The 22374-nt window shown below is 43.8% G+C and overlaps 1 protein-coding gene across 3 annotated transcripts in view; it reads left to right on the top strand.

The window, feature by feature from the left end:
* The window catches only part of LOC138481725 (maternal DNA replication licensing factor mcm6-like), an 860230-nt gene that overhangs the window by 432833 nt on the left and 405023 nt on the right, over window positions 1-22374 (top strand). The gene's annotated exons all lie outside the window — the stretch shown is intronic.

Below are 22374 nucleotides of genomic sequence, written 5' to 3'. Positions count from 1 at the left end.
GGAAGAAGGTTTGCCCAGGTCACATCAGTATGTTGAGAAATAAATTAACAGTTTGGGAAGCAGTGATCTTAAGGAGTGCCAGTTTGCCCCCAATTGTAGGAGAGTAGCCCATCTTCTGAGTTTGTCCCATAGTAGCCTAGTTTACGCAGCATAATTGAGTTCATATAGTTCAGGTAAGTGTCTGGCAATAGCTATCCCCAAATAATGTATGGCCCATCTGAATCCCTGTAGGTCTCTGGGGTGGGACTCTGACATCCGTGAGAGGGAAGAGTTCCAACTTAGGACAGTTGAACCTGAGTTCCAATATTTCGCTGACGTCTGATACATCTGACATGATGAGTCCCAGATGGACAGAGGGATCCTTTATATTCAGATGACTGCTATATGTAAAAAAATAATTTCAGGTTCCCCTGTCATCCTGATGCCTATGTTTATGGCGCATTGGGTCTGCAAAGTGTTCAATGATGATCAAAAATATTGGGGGCGATAGCAGGCAACCTTGTTGGGTGCCCCTATCTATAGCAAAGGGCGCAGACAGTGTCCCAATAGTATTGACCCAGGCAACAGGGGACGTGAATAGGAGACGTGAAGTGGCAAGGATACCCGGCCCAAACCCACATTTCGTTAACACAGCGTACATGAACTGCCAGGATACTGAATCAAACACCTTTTGGACATCCAGCGAGGCTGCCACCACCTGGGTTTCCAGGTGCATTTTGGCCAGTATATTAGAGGACCATAAATTCAATGCCATGGATCTACCAGGGATGAACCTGACTGATCCGGGTGTATTGGGTGACATGTAGGACATCAGTCGTGTGGCCATAATTTTTGAAAATATTTTAACGTCTTTGTTAATTGGAGAAAGGTGCCTGTTCGAACTGCACTGTTCAGCCGGCTTACTGGTTTTAAGCAGAATTGTGATGATCGCTTCATGCATGGTGGCTGGTAGGGACTGTGACTTGAGGGACTCGTGCCTTAATAGCAGCAGATGTGGGGTGAGTTGGGTCTTATATCTTTTATAGAAATCAGCTGTGAGGTCATCAGTGCCAGGGTACTTCCCAGTGGGTAAGTGTTCAATAGCTTGAATATCAGTCAGGGAAATTGGCTGATCAAAGATGGTTGTGGCATCTCAGGGAAGAGTTGGCTGAGTGGTAGTACATTTAGAAACCTATCTATGTCATCAGATGTGCGTGTATCAGCATTCGCATAGAGATCTGTTTAGAACTCGGCACACACATAGTTGACAGCTGCCAGACTGTGTACCAGGTTACCCGAGTTGCCTGTAATCACTGGGATACTCCCACCACCCCTCTTCTGGCGAGATATTTGGGCAAGTAATTTACCAGGCCTATCCCCCTCGCAGTACCTTTGTGCTGCCATGTGGGTATCAAAGAACTTCACTTCTCGGCTCTGCATGTCTTCTGAAAGTCTGTCTCTTTAATCGGCGTGTATGTGGCGGAAGGGAGAAACGGTTGACGGGTCTCTTTCAAGCTCACGTAATTGATCACTTTTCACAATCTCCCGCCGAATCATTTTGAGGACACTGAACTCTGTCAACATTGCAATCCCATATATGTAAACTTTAAAGGTTTCCCACAAGGTGCTAATTTTCATCACTGAGCCCACGTTAGTTTAAAAAAACGCTACATCCAGCAGTGCCTGTGATTTAAAGCACCAGCTGTTTTGGGGTCTAGGGAGCGTGGATAATGTCAGGAAGAGACAGATGGGGGAGAGATCGGAGTAGGTTCTGGGGAGCATGCAGGTCTCCCTGACTCCTGCCATCAGCACAATAGAGATGAGCCACATATCAATGCGGGAGGAAGAGTCCTAGATGGATGAGTAGAATGAGAAGGATTGTTCGTCGCCATGGGTCGCTCTCCAGGCATCAACCAGGCCAAGGGAGTGCATCCCTTGACTTTTTGTGGGTTGCAGCTCGTGTCGGCGTCCTCTGAGAGGATGTGGACCTGTCTAGACGGAGATCTAAGATGGTGTTAAAATGCCCCCCCCATGTTATGGGGACCATGGGGTAGCGGGTCAGCTTATCTATGATTTCCATGTAAAACTAGGGATCAATGTTAGGGCCATAGAAATTCATTTGCAGAATTTCCTGACCCGCCAAGGCCCTGTACACTATGACTTACCTCCCCAATGGGTCGTTGTCTACCTCCCTGCTGACTTGTGTTAGGATAATTACCCCTCTCGCCTGGGTCGAGTATGAATTGTAGAATCTCTTTCCTCCCCATTGTTTAGCAAATCCCTCACATGTTGCAGAGAGGGCATGAGTCTCCTGTAAATATAGAATTTTGGCTTTGTGCCGATCTGCATATAAGTGTATCTTTCGCCAGTTCACTATTAACAGCAGTGGTTCATTCCCAGTGGCACCCCTCACCCCCCACACCTCCAACGCCCTCCTCCAGAATCTGGGCAGAACCCACCATATTGCCAGTCTTTAACCTCATGCTTTCCATGTGTTTGTTTTTTTTTTTTCTTTTTTCTTCCTCTTTTAACTTCCCATTTCTACCCCCACCCACATTTCCCACCCAACTTGGGAGGTTAAGCCCTTCCAATAACCAACCCAACGATAAGAAAAAGCAACAAAACCAAAACCCCAGCCTCGGAGCACAACCTTGCATGGGGGGCTGGCAAGCTTTCCAGACATACCTTCCTTCAAGTCAATCTTCACCCATATGGGTGCCACTTCGCCCTGTCGCATTGTTGTGGTAGAGGGTAACCTCCACCTCCTAAGAAGTCGATTGGCAAAGAAGCATGGACCACGGGTCTCTAGTTGATCAGCGTTGGGAGTTCCCATGAGCTTTGTAGGCGTCAGCTGTATAAAGGCACTGAACAAGTACTTTTTGACTGTTGATTGTAGAGTTAGGGCGCCAACAGGATTCCGTCCAGGAACTTCATAGCCTCTCCTGGCAGTGTGAGGAAATGGGTCTTGTCATTCCATTCCACACACACAGCTTAGCCAGGAATAGCATGGTTTATTTCTAGTGTTCCTCGTGGAGTCGTTTTTTGACTGGCAAAAAGGATTTTCTTTCTTGTTGCACAGCCACTGAAAAGTCAGGATATATGTAGATCCTATTTGAGCCCATCATGAGGACCCCCCTGCTCACAGGCTGGGCGCAGAATGGCATCTTGGTCACGGTAGTTGAGGATACAGGCGATAATTGGGCATGGAGTAGCACCATGTTTAATCTTGGGTGCTAGGGATCTGTGAGCTCGTTCAATTGCGAATTGTGGTGACAAAGCAGACTTCTAAGAGTGGCAGCAGGGTATCGATCCATTGCTCCATGGAGGCTTCAGAGTTGCTCTCTGGAACCCCAATAATCCACATATTATTTAGGCGTGGTCGCAAGTAACTTTTCTTCTCTACCAGCAGTACCCGCTTAGACTGTAGTAAGATAAGCTCAGAGGCTAGATGCCTCATCCTCCACTCTGCCCACCCTAGTTTCGGCATCATCCAAGCACTGATCTGTTCTGTCGAGGCGCGTTTTAATGGAGTCAATGGTGCTGGTCGTGTCATCTAGTTTGCTATGTACTTTAGCAAACCCTTCCTCCATGCATGCCAACATGCACTGTGTTGTGTTTCAGAGGGTTAGACGGGAGGGGGTTCTTGCTCCATGTTGCCAGCTGCCTCTACTGGTTTCTTAAGTTCAGACTTACTGTACTGGCTCATGGAACTCTGTTTATTTGCGCTTCCCTTTGTCATCCTTGTAAGGCAACCATTGGGTCCCCACCAGTGGGAGTGCGCACCTTTCGCAGTGTCTGTCTCACAAGAATTATGGGTTTTGAATGTGTCACCAGGAGAAGCAGAGAGCCGGGGCATGTGCGCCTGGACTGCCAGTAATGAGGAGCTGTTCGCGCTTGTTGCAGACTGCGGGCAGGGGTGTCCTCCCAGAGCCTTCCGGTCTGACCGTTATTGGGCAAGGTATTACAAGCCTGCCTCAGTCCCCTGCGTCAGTAGTAGATCTCAGTGGTGTTCATTGGGCCGCGGCGGAGGGTCCTAGAGGGGAAGCTGCAGGAATCTGCACCGATCAGGGCACAATGTTGTGGCTGGACCGGCCTGTCCAGAGAAGGGTGGGGTCCGGTGATCAGATGCTGGTCTCGCCTGGTATTCAGAAGTGGTGACTCCAAGGTGGAGTATGTTGCAGGTACGCGGCAACCCAGCGAGATGGCCCTCCCCTACCAGCTGCAGGAGTTGTCTTGTTGGGGGTGATGGTGCTGTGCCCTCTCCCACTCTGTATGTATTGGGAGGCTGATCTCCCACAAGGTTTCCTCCCTGCGTGTAGCAGTCTGCAGCGCGATCCACTGCAGTTATAGACTGGTGTGCCTGGGTGTGGGGGGGGTGTATCTCTACCCCTCCTCCTCGCCGTTCAGTAATTGCCACCAGCATCCCCCCCCCCGCAACAGTCTGCACGGGCCGCAGAGGAGCCAGAGGGGCGAGGTAGCGTGGTAATGGAGGCAGAGCCAAGCGTGGCTTGCCAGCAGATTTCCTCTCTGCGGGAAACGTTGCTTCCCAGAGCTCCGCCTGCAGGCCTCAGTTCGTGACTGTGAAGCAACCAGAACATCGAGGAGTGCCTGGTTTCAGTGGGCTGTAATGTTTACAATGTCCAAGGTATGTGGAAGGTGCAGCAGGACCGAAAGAAGGCACCAGAGGCATGACCTCTACACAAGAGCAACCATACCTATTGCCGAGAAACAACCCCCCCATGCTCCCAGTCCCCTCAAATGCCTTTTTTTCTAAAGCAACCGAGTAGAGCCAGCAGTTCCTGCAGGGTGGAAGCTTGGTCAATCACTAGGTGTAGGTGCCGAATGGTCATACAGATGGAATTGGCAGGCATGAATCCACATTGGTATGGATGGACCAAAAAGGAGACAATGTTTTATCAAGAGGTTAGCGAACACCTTAGCAAATATTTTAGTTTCGCCATTTATATGTGAAAAAGGTCTATAGGAAGGGGAGTACAACTCTTGGGGTGGGGGTCGTAGGTATTTTTCTTTGGGAGAACCACAATACCGGTCTGCCGAAGATCTGAGGGCAGAGTGACAGTTGCTTTGCTGTGAGAGAAGAGATTAAATAAGGGGGTAGTGACTTTGGTGCTCAGTTTCTCCATACTTCTGTAGGGAATCCATTTGGACCCAGAATTTTCCCAGAGTGGAGTTGGGGGGGAAATGGCCTTGGCAATTTTTTTCCTTTGTAATTTCAACTTCCATTTCCTATTTCTGTTCGTTAGACGAGCAAGGAAGAGTGATGCTATGTAAGATGTTAGTTCCCCTATGCCCGAGAGATCCCTGCAGGTCCTGATGGAGCATCTCCTAGTAGACTGCAAAGGCTCTGCTATTACCTCATCCTGGATTGCTGCACCTTCTGTCTGGTAATTACATGACACATCCGTTTTTCCTCCTCACTCCTTTCCAACCATGCTGGCATGTTCCCTGCCCTACAGCCTGCTTCATAAATGTGGTTGTTTTCCCCAGTGGGCCTGATGCGCATTGTCCAGCGAGACATTCCAAAGTACTTTCCTGGCAGTTGAAAACAATGTGCAGTAAGAGAATCCTTTCCAAGGAATTCCTCTCCAACCCTTGCAGTTCAGTCTCCTTGTCTTTTAACACTTGCAAATGTTGTTTACCCTTTGCTGAAATCCACAAGACTATTTCCCCTCTGAGTACTGTTTTGTATCCTTCCCACATTGCGTTACCGGGCGGTCTACCATCCCATTAAGAGTAAAATATTCTGTTTTGGATGTGATGCCCTCAAATTTGGGAAAGTAGAAATATTAACAACTTAATCGCCACTGAGGTTGTTTTGTTTTACGGTACTGATGTTTAGTTCTATAAGAAGTGGTGAGTGGTCGGATATTTCCCTGGGTAGAAACCTTACTGAGACCAATGTGTGTGCATCTTGTTGGGAAGAAAGAAATAATCGCACTGCATGAGCCCCAGAGTGAAACCAGAAGCCACACACTATTGCGTGTAGTGCCCTCCATGTAAACAAAGTACTGCTGCAAAAGTGTACCATTTTGTGGATACGTTGGGATTCCTACCCCGAAGAGGTGTTAAATCATGGGTTAAGTCCATAACATTGTTAAATTTCCCCCCCTGAAACCCAGAGGTCAGCATGATGGTTTAAAAGCAACATCTGAATATCATCTAGAAGTTCCATTGACGGCGGTGGAGGGGCATAAACCACTATTGTGCCTAGAGAGACGCCCCATAGTTTTATCAGAAACACACATTTACCTCGTGTCTTGCTGTGCTGTTAGTCTGAGAGGCAAACCGTTATGAATTAGAACTAGAACGTCCCTGGAAATATAATAAATTTGCCATGCACTGATGTCTTATTTACATTTCAAGCCAGCCAGGTGTGTTTCTGGGGTGTACCTGTTAAGGAATTTTGAGATGAGCCTACTTTTAAAACTGGTGCCCACCCCGTTCATGTTCCATGTTAGGCACTTGAGGTGTCTCTCTGTAAAGTTACCACCATTCAAGCGTGCTTTCGAACTTTTGACAGGAATTACCTTTGTAATCTGTTGTCCCACGAGGGAATGTTGTGCCCATGCTTTGTGTTCTGTCCAGTGAAGTGTATCAATCCAAACATGTAAAAACTAACACCTCCACACTCCACAAACTCCTCCCAATTAGAAGTACCTGTTGTCCGAACTTGTAATTAATCAATGAATATGTGCACTGTACCTAACTTGCACGTACAACTAACAGTTAAAACCTATGAAAGATAAGTAGTGGGGAGGAGCAACACCTCAGCCAAAGCCCTGCATTTTCGGCCTTCATATCAAAACCAACAGATGGGTCGCTTGTCCGTTCGTCCATTGAGAAATTGAGTGCATGAGGTTCAATGGCCTTCAACCCATGTCCTAGGATGCTTGTGCCTAGTCATCGTAGGGGGCATGGACATGTTCTCGAGGCTGGGCAGGTTGCAGTGGCGGTGCGCAGTCTCATAGTGGTGGGATGTTATCCCCTTGATCTGCTGTATCTGCTTCTTCCCCAATGTTTAATTCAAAGTCCATGCTTCAAGAGCATCATTAAAGCCTTGAGTGATTCCATTGATATTTTTAGTTGTACCATAAAGGGCATATTTGATTCCATGTGTTTGAAGTCTTTTTTTGATTGAATCGAAAGATTGGCAGGCCTTTTGTACTGCTCTTGTGTAGTCTGGGAAGAAAGATATTTGAGCCAGCGTATGTGATTGGCCGCTTTGTGCATGCCATCTGCAGTAAAGGTTCTCGGTCGTAGTAGTTTAGGAATTTAGTGATTACTGTTCTAGGCGAGGCTCCTGGTGTAGGCTGACCGGCAGGCATTCAATGTGCTCTTTCGACAGAGAAGAAATTGGAGAGCTTTTTCCGATTTCATCATGTCTGCCAGCCATTGCTCCAGGAAGAGTTCGTGCTCGGGCCTTCCAACTTTTCCTGGGTGCCCGAGGATGCTGATGTTCCATCAGGAGCAGCCCTCACTCTCCCAGACCTGGCCCTCTAGTGCCCTAATTTGTTGTGTTGCCATTGAAATCTGGTGTTCCATTGCTTGGATGCTGTTCTCTGAATCTGAGAAGTGCTGCTCACCCGCTCCCATTCTTGAGGCCATTGTATCCATGTCATGGCGCAGGAGGGATTTCTGACCTGAACCCATCTATATTCCCTTCCACGGATGTTCAGGAATCCGTAATGCACTCATGTTTGACTGGGAGCGGGTGCCTGGCGTAGGCTCTGTCTGGCCCCATACCAATGGGTGTGGATGGTTTAGATTGGATCAGTGTGCTTACAGTATATTGTTGCTTCCTGTTTTGTGTTCCATGATGCTTTATTTCGTCTTTCACCATGATTATGGGCTGGCTGTCGAGAAGAAGCCAGACTTCAAAGAATAGTCAAGCTGGTATGAGATCTATAAGTTGTCATGTTTCAGTGACTGATTTCCGTCCTTGTTGAAGGAAAAGTGCTGCACTACTCCACATATAGCGGCAATCACAGCTGCCAGGGTTGAATATGGTGTAGACACCCTGTTCACCTCACAATTTCCAGGAGCGTCCCCAAGCGCCTCTGCGACATCTCGCTCTCTATGCCCTATCCTCACCTCTCTCCTACCGCAGCTCCGGGCCCATTTTGGTTCTCACATGGATGCTCCCTCTGCGTCCTGGGGCTGTGGGGAGAATATAGTGTGATCCGGACCCTTGTGATGGCTCTGACGGCTGGTATCAGAATCAAGATGGTGCCCTGCACTCTATGGCGACGTCTTCTCTCCAGACTCGTGGCACAGCTTGTCATCAGGCCAAGACCAATTTCCCTGGGATCGCCTTGCAATTTACCAGAGCCAATAGTCTTAAGTTAGAACTAGATGAACAGGATTTTAATGGACAGGATCCTGAAGGCTGCGATGGAGCTTACACGGATCACGTCCTCCTGCGGTTGCTGCTCAACAGTGCCCCCAGTTAATTTTTTATGATTTTAGTGCATTAAAATCCACAATCCATTTCTTTTCAACCTCATTGGATAAACACCCCATAATGATGTTTGCCCTTCCTCTATCACTTTCCTAGATAGATGCACTTCATTTTAGGAGGACCATTTTATACTTCTCCTATTAGCGACTGAATTCAATGGAACTATCCTTTTAGGATCTTCAGTCGCATATGAACACATTTATGATTATGGACTGAGCTAAATGATCAGTTCTATGAAGGTTTGCAGAGTTTTTTTTCCCGAATTGTAACTATACTGAATTATTTTATGCCAGTCGTGCCATATTTTTAAAAAATGCAAAATAGTTGTGTCTGGTAGAACCCAGGCAATCCCTGTTCCACCCAAACCCCCCTTCTATCTAGCTTACCTTAACTTATGATCTGTTGTATTGTCAGTGTGTGCATGAGCTGAGAGAATGTTGGAGTGCTAATGTGGTATGTGAGCGTGTATTTTAAGGTTCCGACCAGTGACTGTTGAAGTGAAGACAGCCTGGGTGATGGGACTCAGTGAGTTCCTCTATCATAACAGTTTAAAGAGATTGACAATAGAGCTTATGTGTTGAACATACTAAAGTGTACAGAAGCCACTTTTCTACATGTTCTGTGATTAGAAAGTGGTACAAAATTCAGCAAAAATGCTGTCAGTAAAGTTGCCATTCAGCAAAAGTGGAGTATACCAAATGATAACTTTCCGCTCTGTTGATGACCCCTAAGTCGACTACCTACCGCTAATCACACAAACAGGTAATAAAGTCAATTGAAGCAATACGTTTTATTAAAAGTACCCATCACAGTAGGATCCGATGCAATTGATGCAACCCAAATTAAAATCTGTAAATAAATTTAGCGGAAGTTATTAATCGCATCTGAATTACTCCAGAAAATGAGGGATACCCATGCAACAAATTAATTCAAATCAAAATTATTCCAAAATCCCCCATGAACAATCTGCACATTAAAATTGCCTCCAATAATACACACATCTGCATTAATTTGTATTTGTAAGGGGTTACCATTTGGTCATATAGACAAGTGTCCATGACTATAGAATGAGAATCTGCACCAACACACAATACTGGGCCTGCGCTCGCGGCCCAGTAGTTATGGTTAAGTTGCTAAACCCATAGGAAGAGCACTTTTTGGGTGGCTTATAACTTCGCTCCCCCTGGACGAATCCTCACCAAACTTTGCAAAAACAGTATATGGCCCGCTCTGAATTCTTTTGCTAAGTAGGGTGAGGGGTCGTTAAGGGGGGGCAAAGTTGTAGGGTGTCCCAAAATTCCATAGACCTAATGGGGGAAAAACCTTTGCTCACGCCTACAGCCCAAACCACTGGACGGATTTTCACCAAATTTGCAGCACGAGCGGCGGATTGGACCCGAAAGCGTGCTTTTGTAAATTAGCTGTAAATCTGTCCAGTAGTTTTCTTTAAAACGGGCTAAATGTAAGTAAAACAATAGTGATATCTGGCTCTGCTCCGCTGACCCATTTCCCTGTTTGGTCCACGGACTGTCATCTGATTGGTTAATCGTGGGGACTGAAGTCCGCAGACATCGGACGCGGCTGCTGATTGGATGGAGAAATACGTGAAATACACCAGTTTTCCTGAAACTCCCGCCATGTTGGATTCGGTGACTTTTGCTGGTGTCCATGGACACTGCAGTGAAAAAAAGAAAACAAAACGCAACATCGCACTTGTCAAAGTCCACAAACAATCTCTGGGGGGGGTGGGGATGAGGATGAGGATGAGGATGGGGATTGGATTGCATTTGGCCATAAGAAGCCAAACAAAGGGTGGTTTTAATCCCTGAAAGTCTGCAAACACTCCAGGTGTCCTGGGACAGTCCTGTGGTGTTCACGGACACTTTGGATGTCTTAGGACATCCGTGCCCATTTCTGTATTACAGGGTTGGTGAAAAGCAGTTTTTGGATGGCTTATAACTTTGGTGCCACTCAATGAAACTGCATGTAATTTGGGAATGTTATTCTAGACCTAATTCTGAATGGTTCTGCAAAGTTTTGTGGGATTCTGTTAAGGGGGGCCCAAAATATTGTAAAGGCTTATAAATGTGGTGCTATTTGACGAATCTACACAAGTTTGCAAAAAGATTTTAGATCAAGATATAAATGTTTTGCTAAAGTTTGGGATTTTCTCAAGAGGGGGTGAAATTAGAGGGGGGTCTCAACATTTTTAGATGGGTTATAACTTTGTTGCCATTTGACAAATGTGGACAAAGGTTTTGAGATTATAAAACCCAACCTTCAATGTTTGTGTAAAGACTCAATGGACTTTGTAAAGTGGGGGCTAAGTTAAATGACTATTGTATGTACATATATTTTGACACTTTTGCAAAAAAATCAAAAAACATGGTTGGATTTCAGGCAAACTCATGCAAGGAGCATTGGCAAGGACATTTAAGCATGGTTTTGCGTGCCCATGATTTATTTTTTGACCGGTGTGATGTAGGTACAAGAATTAGTGATCTACATTTTGGTGACTGAGTATAGCCTGTGGCCAGATTGTCCGGGTCATGGTATAAGGTCATGATGCGGACAATCTGGCTACTGGCCATGACCGCGAGGGACAAACATTTTTGTTAAAGGGGCCATGTCTACCTGGGACCGGCTATGTGTTAAAGTTATTCGAAGGTAGGATAGGTTTGAAAGGGAAACAAAATGTGCTTGTGGTAATATGGTCATAGTGTTCTGCAGGTTGCCAAGGAAAGGAAAGAGGGACTTTGTAAGGAGCCCCGCCTTCTCTTTCCATGGTGGCCATCTTGGAAAAGGATTTTTTAGCACCCCGGTTCTCGCCTTTTTCCCCCCATTGCAGGTGCTGCAATGGAGGATAATGGTCCGGAGCCCTCGTTATTTATTTATGCACCAAAGCCCGCAGACATCAGGGCGCACACACAGACATACTTAGCTTGGGTCGATAACTTGGTCTGCCGGACTGTTATCCCCTGTTCTGGTCCCTGGAACGGGGGATGAACGTCACATCATTCCCATTAGCATAACACAAAATGCTAATGGAAATGTTGGAAAAACTTTGTGTCGATCTATTTTACTGAGAAATGCAAAGTAGATGGAGTCTAAGATTTTATTTTTTTGTTCTATTTTTGAAGTGTGAAAGATGTTTCCTAAAGGAATCTTTCTTTGTTTTTTTTTTTTTTTAAAAAGGTTTGCAGGAGAAGTTAGAATGTAAGGTGAGAAGGGAAATGAGGGAAGAGGCACCAAGCGCTAATATGGAGGGGCAGGTGGACAGGGGAAGATGTTGTGCTTGTTACTTCTAAGGTAGTGGACCTTTTTATAACTATCCATGGTCTCCACAGTCCCCTTTCCAGGCCATGGATCATTAAGACCTGAATGGCACGTGCATAGCATCGCAAAGGGCAGCCCTTCTGCCCGTTTTAATTTTATTTTTGTAACACTCCCTCAATACATGCTTTCAAACAGTCACAGATCATCCACCAATCACTTTCAAAAACTGTACATATAACCCTATGACCATATTAAGCTTCCACAAACAACTGCCACTTAAAAAATCTTCTACAAATCTTTTGCATCTGCATTTCCCTTGTAAAAAGTGCTCCTATAAATGGACACATTGTGCAGTGAGCGAAGGTCACAAATAGAGGAGGCGGTACGGATGGGAAAGTGCTCATCATAACCCAGGAGGGAAATGCCAAGGGATGCCAAGGTGGGACGCTACTGGCTAACTATGGCAGAGGAGTCCTAAAGGTGGGATGCATCTTAACCGTAACATCGATTTAACAATGTTTCATGGTGTTACATCACTGTATATAAGTTATTAATTCCTCTTTTCATATATATGAAAACTATAAACCTCCTTTAATAAACCTTTTTTTTTTTTTGCAACACATGCGTGTATCGGCAGTGCATGCTGGGGATGCAAATCGTTCAATTCCTTATGGCATAAGGCTCTCCCATGACCCCAGCCAAACCAAACCACCCCCATTATTCACTGCACCTACCCTGCATCCTAGCTCATTGTCCACTATACCCTAATAATGTAATCAATAGCCAGTGGTCCTGGCTTGCAGCCATGGGGCGTGGCATTAGGCCATGCCACATTCCCCATTGAGCAAATCAGAGTACACATTTGCATTTGCAGAGGGCCAGGCCCACTACCCAGACACCAAATGTATATCACTAGTTTTTTTTTTTACTAACTGTTTGTAAAAATAAAACACAAATATTTCCAAAACATGTTTTCAGGTCCTTGCTAATGCTAGACGTTCAAGTGTGTTGAAATGTAGTCCAATGCTTCAGGCTGTAACCGCAAGCAGAATCTTTTTTCCCATTCAAACCTACCGCTTCAGCCATGCCGCACACCCCAATAAGCAAACGTCAGTACACATTACTGCTTGCTGATGGCCAGGCACATTGCCAGACATCAATGCTATATTACTGTATTGTGTACTTGAAGTTTCACACTTTCAAAAAAATAAAACGCATGACATATTTGCAAAACCGTGCTTTCAAGTTCTTCAATCTTTACTGTTCTTACAATGTTCAAATTGACCAATGATGATAATCTACTTCCTTTGACCTTCTTTTATTTTATCTGTTCATTTGCATTTTCGGTACACTTATCTAATTTTCCTGCACTGTTCAAGCATAACATGCTTCTATTACTAACAAGCTTTTCTTGGATTATGCTCATAAACAAGTACCATCTTCTGTTTTATTTTTCTTACATATTTTTCCTTACATTCTCTATTCACAAATCGCTATTATTAACATGATTTTCCTGACACTGCATTTTGCATACACTTGTAAGTATATCTGCTGCTATTATTTCCCTTCCATTTTGTTTCAATAACATTCTTACATCCTTACCAAGATATTCCTGGCACTCCAGTGTGCACTTACATTTAAATCATATTACTGTTTCAAGGGTTTCACCCATCACATTGTGATGTATTTGGCCTCATCTGTTTACCTTTCTCAACGTGCAGCGTCGTGCGTGTGACGTCATGTGCACTACGTGTGTATGACGTCACGAGTACGGCACCCACGTTACATCACAACAAACTAGATGGTCATTATATTCAGTCTTCAGAGGCGGATGCACCTGTCACGCCTTCAACAAATGGGGATTGGACCCCTTCAACACTGACAGTACAGGTAATTTTGAGACATCTTGCTCTTCTAAGTGCTTACTCTTGCTCCCCATTACCTAATATCTTTACCATAAACTGGGCCTGCACTCAATTTAAATTTAACTTACAGTATACCTTGGCCAAAAGGCACCCTGACCGAACTAAAACAGATTTATTTTCTCTTTTTTCTTGGCTATTTCAGCATAAGGACTGACAACATGTCTAGCATTCATGCTACACTATAATTATTCTGTGATTCAACACAAAGGGTAAGAAGACCATATCCTGTCCCTTAGTTACTAACCTATGACTTAAAACCGTCCACATATAGTGTCAAATTTAGTGCATTTCAAACCCCTTGTTTAATTCTCTAGGTGACGCTGTAATTTCTTCAGCCAACTATACTTCTCTCAGCTCTGCATCAGCAGCATCACATTATATGGTATGCTATACATGCCTTTCCCCCCCCTAATTACCTGGTTTTGTTCTACATCCTTTTACTAAAAGCATCTTTCGAGCACGGGTGACTCAACTATTTTTACTTCTGACCACTATGGGAATCTGGGGTCTCAATCATGCTAATATTTTACTTAAAATTGGTCAATTTTAAACATCTCTGTGACCATAAAGTTAATGCAACAACGTATTCATTTTATTCTGTGTTGCCATATGGTTGTTTACTTTCATCATGAACCTGCTCGTTTCATCTACTCTACTGAATTATGGTATGACAATGTTTCCGACATTATTTTCCTTGATTTTGTCTACAACGCTATTTTCCTATTTTAAAATTTTTTGTCCTATCTGACATGTTGATGTATTCACTTTAACTTTGAACGTATGTATTATTAATCATACAGCCTTGACAACGACCGTGAGGGTCGAAATGCGTGTCGGCTGATTTTCAGACTCTTCTTTTTGATTTCACAATAAAGACTTGTATTGTTTCAAGATTTGAAGTCCAAGAAGCATTCTTTTGTGCTATAGGCATCATTGATTTATGTCAAACCTGATCACTCAGGATCAGCGCATCTGATTCACCTTCAATTTGAATACTTACAATCTATATGAAGATATGGCTGACCATTTTGGGCAGGCAAAGTCCACGGTATTGATGAGACCGAAAGCAATTGCCTTGAATTTTCTAGGCGAGTTGGGCAAAAGTCCTCTTGATCTGGCAGGGAAGCCTGAGAGCTTGAAAAAAGCTCTTAGATCGAGATCGTATTTAAACCATCAAAAGTGGGCTAAGCAACTCTTGCTTCTTGATAAAACTAGAGGCATGCTACTGGGATATATAATCTAATTCCCGAGCCAGAGGGAAAGATCTAGTTTTTTCCGGTTGCGCCTGAATGTCATGCTAACTGGCGAGGTGAGAGCTGCTAGAAACAACTCTGGCACAGAGGTTGGTCTTTGCTTGGAGTGAGATACCGGGCAGAAACAAACTTTAAGATATATTGCGATTAACTGCCTGGCCCTGAAGGAATCGAGAACTAGATGAAGACTGGCTCGCTACTCCTATTTTCTGGGAAAGGGCTGCCTCTGGGCTCAACAATAAATTACCTATGGGGGTCTTACATTTGTTATCTGTTGCGTTGATGTAGCTGTCTTTGGCAGTTAGATGGTTGTTTGTATTTTTTTTCTAGGATTTTTTTCTTATTTTTCTCTTAATTCTTTAAAGGCTTCTATTTTTTTTCTTTTTCCTTCTATTTAACAAGGAATTGCGAAATGTTAAATCAAAGTATTGTCAAGACAATGAGTTTTTTAAAATGCATATTTTAATCCCTTTTGTCTTTGTAAAAAGCTTATAAAGTGGATAAATACAATAAAAAAGAAAATGTATGTACATAAAATAGTCATATAACTTGGCCCCCACTTGACAAAATCCATTCAGTCTTTACCCAAACTTTCAAGGTTGGGTCTATAATCTTTCTGAAGATGTTTGTCCACATTCATAAAACGGCATTAAAGTTATAAGCCATCTAAAAATGTTGCAACCCCCCCTCTAAATTTAACCCCTCTTGACAAAATCCCACCAAACTTTGCAAAAACATTCATATCAAGGTCTAAAATCATTTAGCAAACGTTTGTGCAGATAAGCCAAATGTGTAAGCCTTTAAAGTAGTTTGGGACCTCCCCCTCTAATTTAGTTCCCTCTTGGCAAAACACCACCACACTTTGCAGAACCATTCAGAATCATGTCTAAAATGAAATTCCAAAATTGCATGCAGTTTCATTCAGTGGCGCCAAAGTTATAAGCCAACCAAAAACTGCTTTTCACCAACCTTGTAATACAGAAATAGGTATAGATGCCCCCGAACATCACATGACTGCCCTGGACATCCGGACTGTTCGCAGATGTCGGAGTTGAAAAACCACCTGTTTTTCTGGCTTTTAAATGCCATGCCATATCCCATCCTCCTCACCTTCCCAGAGATTGCTTCATTAGTTTGACAAGTGCAATGTTGTGTTTTTTTTAATGTTTTCACTGCAGTGTTCACGGACAACGGTGACTGTCTGGGAATCCATCATTTTGGGCGTTTCCAAAAATCTGATGCACCTCACGCTTTTCACCATCCAATCAGAGTGTGCATCCGATGTCTGTGGACATCACGCTGCCCACTAGACCAATCGGAGGCCCGTCCGCGGACCTAACAGGGAAGTAAGTCACCGAACCCAGATATCACTCATTTGTTTTACCTACATTGACCCGTTTAAAAAAAAAAAAGTTTTTAAAAAAACCCATTGGACTGATTTACACCAAATTTACACTTTATTTTTTTTTCAAATGCCTCATTACTTGCATCAGCAGTCCACAAACAAACCCCTAATTATGAGCCGCAATCAAAGTAACCCTCTCTATTGCAGTCTCCACACGTACACTGTCTGGCAATACAGAATTTTATAAAACACTCTGTACATCCATGTTATCCGCGTCTACAACTGCCCCTCTCCTTGTCGCTATAATCCTAGAAATGGCTCGGGGCTCAGTCGAGCAAAGAGGTGATTAGTCCACCTGTAGCTAAAAGGAAATCGGATTGACCTCAGAAATTGGTTGATCGATATTTTTAATCCTGCCAGAGCAAAATGATCCAAGGATAGACTGAAAAACTGGCTTAGTCTTTGTAGATTTCAACGAGGTGAAAGCATGATACTCGATTGCTAGGTTTCAAAAAGGTAGCAGGCACCCCTCTCCAGTTCGCAGCCATCGCTTCTTGCTCACTGTACCTTTCACAGGTGGGAAATATCCATTTGCAGTCAGCAAAAAGCGATGGCTGCGAACTCCCAAAGTTGGGGGGGGGGGGGGAAACACAGAACAGGTTATCATGCCATGTTCTTTCTGGAAAAGGGCGCCTGCTACCTATGTTGAAACATCAATTGATAACAGCCCCTCCACTTGATGAAATACAATCTTTACACAGAATGTGATGAATTATCTTCCCTAGGGAGAGCCACCCACTTTTGGAGCTTGGTATGTGAGCCTGCTCAACAAACCCCTCCTTAGGAGTTTGGAAAAGCAGAACCGAACTGGGAGTGACTCCCCTTCAGGGGACAAGGACTCCCATTCCCATGGAGAACTTCCTGTACCTAAAGTATTATCTGCCTACATGGGAGCAAGAAAGACTGACATCACATCTGTTAGACTCAAGGTAACAATGACAATACTTCTGTTTTGCTCAACGTAATTCTGAACATTCCTGAGGCTGGACAGCCAATGGTGAACAATCTGCCCCGTTTGAATTTCTGAATGAAAATAATGTGCCAACAACCCTTAAATGAAGGAGAAGAAACCAGATGCTGATGAGAGCATCCTGAGAACATTGGGGGCAGTCCCACGCCGACCAAAAGGGCAGGCTGTAGCACGGAAGGAAGTGGATGCCTGAGGGAGACTCCATCTGCCCAGCAAAGCAGAGCATGGTGCCTGAGAGGCAGAGGCCAAGCAAGGCTAACCATACCTGGAGGCACAACCACAGACCGGATGTAGTGGGCCCAGAGCCCGCAAACAGACGCAGAGCCTGGGAACTAAGTCAGGACTGGGTCATCCACTCTCAACCCACCAGCCAACCAATGAGAGATTGCTGAGATGAGTGTAATGTGAAACCGCTGTTATCCATTGTGGAAGAGTGGAAAGCCATGCAGAACGCTAATGCCGCTGGAGAGATGGGCAATCACTGGAGCAAACCCCACAACACTGCAGGTATGTAGGTTGCCCAAGTCAGAGGGAGGAGTGGAAAGAACAAGTGTGGGAGAGGGAAGGACTACACTAACCCCCTCCAAAGGCACCGGGACCTGAGAAGAGGGAGAACACAAGATCAGAAAAAAGGGTTACAGGAGCCTGAGAAACGCAAGCATTGCAAAGCTATAGAAGGGCCATAGAGACCCACGACAGCTAAGAGCTAGATGGAAAGGGGTCACCGATACCCCAGAGAGATAAATGACAGTGGGACAGAATAACCCAAAGGAGCCACAGGGGCCCAATACGCAAAGTGAAGAGCAGATGTTAGGGGAATCACACAGGCACCCCAACAGTTGATCAAAGTGGTGAGAGATCCATCAAGGTGGTGGATGTGTTTCGGGGAAAAATCCCTCCACCAAACAAAATGTGGACATTTTGATTTTTTTCTGAGATTTTAGACTTTGTTCAGACTTTGGGAGACTTTTGAGGAACCTTTAGTTTAGACTGCCAAGAACTGTTTCTTGGAAGGGAACTGTTATTAAATGATTACATCCTGACCCAGGAGGGATTCCTGGGACGCCTGAGAGATGGTTGTAAAAACCCTAGAGTGCAGGGCACTCAGCCTATTTTCTCCTATGTTTTTCTAAGTGGCAGGGCCAGTTTAGTGAAATGGGTTTTGACTGAGGACCATTTAATTTTTGGACTGAGGACCATTTAAATGTTGGACTATCGATGAGACCTTGGTTTCATTTTGTTTAGGAAGGGAAGTCCCTTATAGCAGTGTGGTCAGTGAGGTGATTTCCTTTGATTTTAACATGTAAACAATGTCCAAACCATCCCTATCTGTATATTGCATAGACCATATCAGAACGATTAGCTGCTAAACATCCTTTAACATGCCACAACCAATGATTTGTTCTTCTTAAGTGAGTCTTCATTTCAAAAAAGCCGATCTTTACCCTCTGAACAACATACACATGAATTATATTAGACTGACTCAGTGATTTGAGACTTGGACTCCGACCCCTAATCCAAAGGTGTAAAGGAATTAAGCCTTCTGTTCTTTTCAGGTTTCCAGAAAAACTTTCCTCGAACTACATGCTTAGTCTGTGAAGGGTAGAGGGTTTACTAGTGCATCCTAGTGCATCCTTTCTTGTTCATAATCTTCAGTAATTAATTAGTATGCATTTGGTTAGGCCAGGGATTACAGCACTTCTATGTCCTAGGCCGTGCTTCATATTCACTTGGAGATCTAGTCTTAAGAGTACTAGCTAAATCAGCAGGCCCCTTGAGAGATGTGTAGTATTCCCAACATTCAGCTTACTTCCCCCCTGCGGCAAAGCATTAAAGATATTACACAAAATCCTATAGCTAGCTGAAGGGTTTGATAATTCATCAGTCAATTACGCCACCTCTTTTTAATAAGATCTTTGACTGAAGTGTGGAAGGAAAAACAATGTTTGATAGTGATGTCTTTTTCTCCCTCTATGCATGGATTATTCATGACATTTAACCTTACACATGGATGGGTTACATGTATCCCTTACTTAAGATCACCCATGATATCAGTAACCAAAACATCCTCTAATGCTAGAGGTAGAAGTCTATCGGCTGTACTGATATCAGCAATTTCAAATGTCATTGAGTTGCAGAAATCCCTGCTGTACCACTCAGAGAATGAACCTCTATGGGGATGGCAAAAATCCTTCCACCCTCTTGGTGAGAGGCTCTAGGAATCTCATACTCCAATAAACGATCATTGGAATGGATTGTGTCCTCCAACGTATTCCACATCTTTGACATGTAATGTCCACAGCTGTGCATTTTGGAAACCTTTTCAGCAGAGGGCGTCCTGCATCGGTCTGGTTGACCCAATGGCAGATTTTAGTTGCAAATGGGTTGCCTTGGTTTGTATTACTGGGCATGTCTCTGTGAACCAGGATCCAAGCAGTCATAAGGTTTTTTGGTGGCATTCTAAGGCCAGTGTTCTCACACTTTCCATGGGAAAGCAAGCCCCATGTGTTGTGGCTTGGTCAGGAAGTCCGGACGATATCCTTTGTTTTCTAGTCCCAAAGCTGCTATTTCACCAATGCAGCTAGAAAGAAAAGGAGGCCCTCCAGGAAGTAACTTTACACAGAAAAAAATTCACACAGGTTCATTTGTGTTTCTAATTGCATTGTGCAAGGTACAGTTCACACATTCCTGCCAGTCTGAATCAAAGACAAGAAATATGGCAAAATGAAAGTATTGGACTAGACAAATCATTGTTGTATGCCTTGCATCGTGCAAGCATTTATTTTCAATATTGAATTGATTTACTCTTTCAGTTTGTAGAAAATGTAAACCTGTGTACTAAAGTAAGTTATTCAATACGACATCATGAACATACTAAACATATTCCAGTGAACATCAAAAACATAGAAATAACTTGTGAACCAATTAAATGTGTCTCAGACAGACCGGGGAAGAAAACCGATAATGTCTAACAAAAGGAAACCAATTTTTCACAGTAAGCCTAACTGTCTAGCTAAACACATAACTTGACAGAAGCCACATAGACCTAATCACAGGCGAATTGGTCTACCTGAAGTACAGTTGCATTCACTATTGCTGTTCGGCCTTTCAGCTGTGTCCACTGGTAATTCAAAGAGGTTATAGATTTTGGCAGATATGTAGTTTAACGCGGCCTTCATCAGGACCAAAGGAAAAAACTGAGGACCAAAATACAATCATACACTGTGCTAAAATAACTAGTTAAAAGCACTGATAGTTACTGATCTATCCATCCTAAATCCAGCAGCAAGAAGACCCTGTGCAGCAACTGAACCAGTTAGTGGAAAGGACACTATAAACAAAGTCAACCAATTGGTATGAAGTTTTTTATCAAGATTGTGAGATGCCTTCCTGGGACAACAGACTCTCCCTCAACTTGCATCATGGTTAAATCTTCCTAATTGATTTCAAGTGTTGCTTGAGCTTCTGTTCTAATTAGAATGCACACAGATGACACACAACTAGCAATTGCGGTAAACACAAGCCTGGATTCCTACAGGGCAACAGAAATAATCAGTAGTGACCGGGTGTGCTACAAGCCACTAAACATGAGGGCACAAAGAATGTCTTACAGATACCACAAAATGTGCAACTTCATTGAAGCTGGTATGAATGGGGCCTTTGTTTTTTCCTTCCTGTGGTGCGAGCAAACATCTGCCTGGCGGATACCTCTGGGTCAACGTGTTTATCTTGCAAGCAAGACCAAGTAGAGCAACACAGGTTTGAATCCTGGTCCTGTGCTTAGAGATTGGTCTCTGGCATTGGATGTATCATAAAGGATTCATTCATTCTGGAAGTCAATCAACTAGGTGTCTCCAATGGTGTATGTGGCCCATGTCTGCATGCAGCTTGTTACTTATTCCAATTCTCATCACTAAATCTGTTTCTGAGACGGGTGTATATATATATATATATATTTAGCAGGCTCGGACTGGCCTAAATGGCAATTGAGAAATGCCTAAAGTGCCAGCTCAAGATTCTAGTGTGGGTCAGATTTTCTGGCCAGGATCGCCCAATTTCAGAAGTTACTATATTAGTTTTTAACTAATGTTAAACTGTAGAGGCCAAGTTTTGGTAGACCGTTTTTAAATCTCCTGCAGACTGTGCCAATAGAGCTGATAAGGATTGAGCTGGGCCGAGGTAAATTGGGAGGTATGGTATTAATAAGGGGGCACTGTACTTAACGTCCTCTTCTAATTGTGTGGGTAAGGCAATGCAAAGTCACACCAATAGTGGCAGGCAATCTGCATGGGTCAGTACGTGACCTGTTTGAACAGATTGATTTGACTCCAAATTGGTCCTTGGACTTTCCCTTGTTGAAAGTAGAATTCATTCGTAAATTGGACCAATGGGACTGGAGACTTTTCTCATGTTGAATCACTGAAGAGGTGCCCAAGCTATAAAATCATGAAATACTGTAATTTGAAACCTCAGTGGTACCTAATCAAATGCTAGTCTTTGGCAATTAGTAGATTTATATTCATGCGGTTGGATCATATACCGAGCTTGACCGCAAGAGGCCCGCAGCTGAATATCCCACATGATTTGAGGACTTGGTGATTATGTAGAATGTCCAATATTCTTGAATCTGTACAAAATATTCTAACCTTGTGTACAAGATTGTGATCTGTATAGGAGTAGGGTATACCATGAAATGATCGAATATAAAAAATCAAAAGGAGAAATGACTGAATTGTTCCTACAAAACGCAGGGGGGTTTTCAAAGAAGACTGATTGGGGTGGAAATGTAATGGATTTACAGTTATCAAGTGCTGCTACATGATTGGTTGTATATTTTATAAAAAAAATGTATTGGTGTTTGTTGGATTGTTTTTATGTTATTATCGTATGTGTATAGGAATGTTATATATAGTGTTATGGTTAAGTTGCTCAACTCTGACCCCCGATCCCCCCCCGACCCCCTCCGGACGAATTCTCACCAAACCTTGCAATATGGCCTCTCAGAATGATTCTGTGTAGTTTGGTTTCTTTCTGGGGCGCCAAGCTATATATGGGGTCCCAGAATTTGTGGAAATTCTTAGACTTAA

This window comes from Ambystoma mexicanum, chromosome 5p (assembly GCF_040938575.1).
Source record: "Ambystoma mexicanum isolate Mex_15411 chromosome 5p, UKY_AmexF1_1, whole genome shotgun sequence".
Classification (NCBI taxonomy): Eukaryota; Metazoa; Chordata; class Amphibia; order Caudata; family Ambystomatidae; genus Ambystoma; species Ambystoma mexicanum.
The sequence above is the reverse complement of the archived record's forward strand: the minus strand, read 5'-3'. Positions and strand labels throughout refer to the sequence as shown.